General features: G+C 44.0%; 1 protein-coding gene across 1 annotated transcript in view; it reads left to right on the top strand.

The window, feature by feature from the left end:
• Window positions 1-4,144, top strand: part of map2 (microtubule-associated protein 2) — a 188,943-nt gene that overhangs the window by 111,139 nt on the left and 73,660 nt on the right. The gene's annotated exons all lie outside the window — the stretch shown is intronic.

The following is a 4,144-nucleotide window of genomic DNA, read 5'->3' as shown; positions in this document are numbered from 1 at the left end:
TGTCTGCTTGTTCTAAGAGTTGAAAACAGCAGGTCTGGGACAGGTAGCACGTCCGGTGAACAGGTCAGGGTTCCATAGCCGCAGCAGAACAGTTGAAACTGGAGCAGCAGCACGGCCAGGTGGACTGAGGACAGCAAGGAGTCATCATGCCAGGTAGTCTGAGGCCAATTTTCTGGAAGCTTGCTTCAGAGCTCGGGTATTTTCTGTATACCAGGGAGCTAGTTTCTTATGACAAATGTTTTTAGTTTTAGGGGTGCAACTGCATCTAGGGTATTATTCAAGGTTAAATTTAGTTCCTCAGTTAGGTGGTTAACTGATTTTTGTCCTCTGACATCCTTGGGTAGGCGGAGGGAGTCTGGAAGGGCATCAAGGAATCTTTGGGTTGTCTGAGAATTTATAGCACGACTTTTGATGCTCCTTGGTTGGGGTCTGAGCAGATTATTTGTTGCGATTGCAAACATAATAAAATGGGGTCAAAATCAAAAGTAGCAGTCAGTATCTGGTGTTGCCACCAGCTGCATTAAGTATTGCAGTGCATCTCCCACTCATGGACTGCACCAGATTTGCTGGTGAGATGTTACCCCACTCTTCCACACCTGGGGGGAATGGCTCTAGCCCTCACCCTCTGATCCAACAGGTCCCAGACGTGCTCAATGGGATTGAGATCCGGGCTCTTCGCTGGCCATGGCAGAACAGTGACATTCCTGTCTTGCAGGAAGTCACGCACAGAACGAGCAGTATTGCTGGTGGCATTGTCATGCTGGAGGGTCATGTCAGGATGAGCCTGCAGGAACGGTACCACATGAGGGAGGAGGATGTCTTCCCTGTAACACACAGCGTTGAGATTGCCTGCAATGATAACAAGCTCAGTCCGATGATGCTGTGACACACCGTCCCAGACCATGATGGACCCTCCACCTCCAAATCGATCCCTCTCCAGAGTACAAGGCCTCAGTGTAACGAGAATCCGACCATCACCCCAGGTGAGAAAAAACCGCGACTCGTCAGTGAAGAGCACTTTTTGCCAGTCCTCTGGTCCAGCGACGGTGGGTTTGTGCCCATAGGTGACGTTGTTGCCGGTGATGTCTGGTGAGGACCTGCCTTACAACAGACCTACATACCCTCAGTCCAACCTCTCTCAGCCTATTGCGGACAGTCTGAGCACTGATGGAGGGATTGTGCGTTCCTGGTGTAACTCGGGCAGTTGTTGTTGCCATGTACCGATCCTGTGCAGGTGTTGTTACACGTGGTCTGCCACTGCGAGGACGATCAGCTGTCCATCCTGTCTCCCTGTAGCGCTGTCTTAGGCGTTTCACAGTACGGACATTGCAATGTATTGCCCTGGCCACATCTGCAGTCCTCATGCCTCCTTGCAGCATGCCTAAGGCACGTTCACGCAGATGAGCAGGGTCCCTGGGGATCTTTCTTTTGGTGTTTTTCAGAGTCAGTCATAAGGTCTCTTTATCATAAGAGGTGTCATAAGCTACTTTTTCATAGTAACTGTGACTTATAGTTCTGTCAATCACCGTTCTGTTAAGGACAGGTGCGATGTTCATTAATTGTTGTACGGTTCATTGAACAAGCATGGGAAACAGTGTTAAACCCTTTACAATTGAAGAGAAGTTATTTGGATTTTTTACAAATTATCTTTGAACGACAGGGTTGAAAAAGGTTCTGTTTCTTTTTTGCTGAGTTTACACACACACACACACAGGACCACACACACACACACACACACACACACACACAGCACACACACCACCCCGCACACCACACACAACACACACACACACACACACATCACGCACACATGATCAACACACACACAGCACACATCAACACCACCACACACTCTAACACCACAAGACCAGGAAATTTGTAATGTCTGTTTGGTTGCTAATTCTGTGAGTGTTTGTGTGTAGCAGGCAATAAGCAGGGCCCTGCCTCTCACTGTGTGGGAAAAACAGAAAATAGTTTACCCCCTCTTTAGAATCATACTCCATTATTACTGTGGCAAATAAGGATGAAAATCCCTCTCTTTACTCAGAGCAAACGAGGCACACACACACATACACCTTTCCTTCTATCCCTCTCCACACACACTGTACCCAGCTCCATTTCCTCCTCCTCCTGTTGCCATGGCAGCAACCCCTACAATTTAGTTTGCCAGAGCTCTATTGTCCCTGCAATCTTTCTGCCTTTACATGTCTAGTTCTGCTGACAAACAGAACCTAACACTACCCACTACTGCCGCTTTCCACCATTTACAGCACAGAACAGAAACCCATTTACCATCTCTGACGGGAGTCGTATTAACCTCCTGTACCTCGATCTTAACTGCAGTATGCTGCTATTGTCTATCATTCATTTACACTGCATTAGATAGCTAGCCTGTTAGATTGAATATTATGCACTGTTTAAGACCATATCCCAAACTATTGGTCAAGAAGAAGCAGTAAAGAACACAGAGTATCTTATCTGTTATCACCACACATACAGTAAACTGTACCCTGTGCAATGAGCGCCATTAGTATCTAGCCTGGACAGTATGGTTAATGCTCAAATCGTCTGTTCCAAACATTGACTAGAGTGTCTGTAAATCAAAGTCAATTTACAACTTAGTTGACATATACTCCCCACACTCTGCAGCGATGGAACACAATCGGGTAATTACAACTGTCTTTGACATTGACTTTAGCAAGGTCACTGAAGCTGTTGGACTATTACGTGTTGCCTGAATGCTAAGTGCTTTCTATAATCTTCAGGTAAGTGTTTGGCATATACAGAATATTATGCATGTTAAGGACATGACACTTCCCTTTTCAATGCAATCACCCTAACTCAAGCCAGCACCAACTCTGCGTTCCTCTCTCTCTCCTCTCTCTCTCTCTCTCTCTCTCTCTCTCTCTCTCTCTCTCTCTCTCTCTCTCTCTCTCTCTCTCTCCTAACTGACAGTATCAACACAGAGGACCAGCACTGCTCTATGGTCATACTTCTTTTCAGTAGCAGTAGGTTTTACAATTTTTTCTGATTTTGAGATGATGTTCCAGTGTCTTTGATGTGTCTTGTTGATAATGAGGTAAATGGAAAACTGCTGCTGTTAGATAGAGTCATTATGAAAAAGCAGAGAGGTTGTTTTGTTCTCTAAAATACTGACAGACAAGGAACCATCCTGCCCACTGCCTTCTGTAGCAAGCACCATGAGAGAAGCTGTTCGATGCTAAAACAACATCTGAAGTGAGATGATGATTAGCCATGTCTTCTCCTCTCATCGGCACTCAGTGTTATGCACGTTCATTTGCATAACATAATACATACCTAGGCATAATGTCATAGTGTCATCAGTGTTTCCTTCTAGTTGGATGGATCTGTATTATGTTTACATAAGTTAAAGGATTCAAAACTCGTGAAATAAATGTACATTAAGCTACAAAGACTTCGCCATGTCTTCAAGGAACTAAAGAATAGAACTGAAAATGTAAAGATTATTACCTGTATAACTGTAAAAAGTGGGATGCACTGTTGTTTCTTTCTGAATTGGTATGATCCAAATTTCCTTTGGTTCGTTCACTATTCTGTTTCAGTTTGTTCTGAAATCAAATAACGAATTTAGACGGTCAATGTGATTTTTTTTTATTGAATGAAATCTTCTAATTGCAGTGGGTGCAATGTAGCAGCAGCTGCCTACCAGAAGGCGTGGCCTATTTTGGGTGTGGCTTTCAGTTTGTTCTTTTTGGCCACCCGTGAGGGTGAATGTCAATCAGGTAATGTTTTTATTTTTATTTGCATGATTATATGTTCACTGCAAGCACTAAATCTGAAATAATATCTGCGTAAGTACTGTGATACTAAAGAGCCTGGAAAGTTTTCTATTAGTGATGGGAAGTTTACTGTCCAGTCAAAATAATGAATCTTTTGACTCAGTAATGCCCAGAGCCCGCAGGACCCCTACCGGTGAACAATGAACTGAAAACTCAAGAGTCATGATTCTACAAGCCTCTTGTTCACATGTTGTTCACCATAGGAGCTTATTGGAGCTGTAGTTTGTGACTGTGACTTGTAAAAGTGTGCTTTAAACAATGTACATGTATTGATTGCTAGGATACAATAAAAATTATCTCTTGATACATTTGAAACGAGTGCC

The sequence above is a fragment of the Salvelinus sp. IW2-2015 genome, linkage group LG2 (assembly GCF_002910315.2).
Source record: "Salvelinus sp. IW2-2015 linkage group LG2, ASM291031v2, whole genome shotgun sequence".
NCBI lineage: Eukaryota > Metazoa > Chordata > Actinopteri > Salmoniformes > Salmonidae > Salvelinus > Salvelinus sp. IW2-2015.
This window is presented reverse-complemented; position numbering and strand designations above follow the sequence as displayed.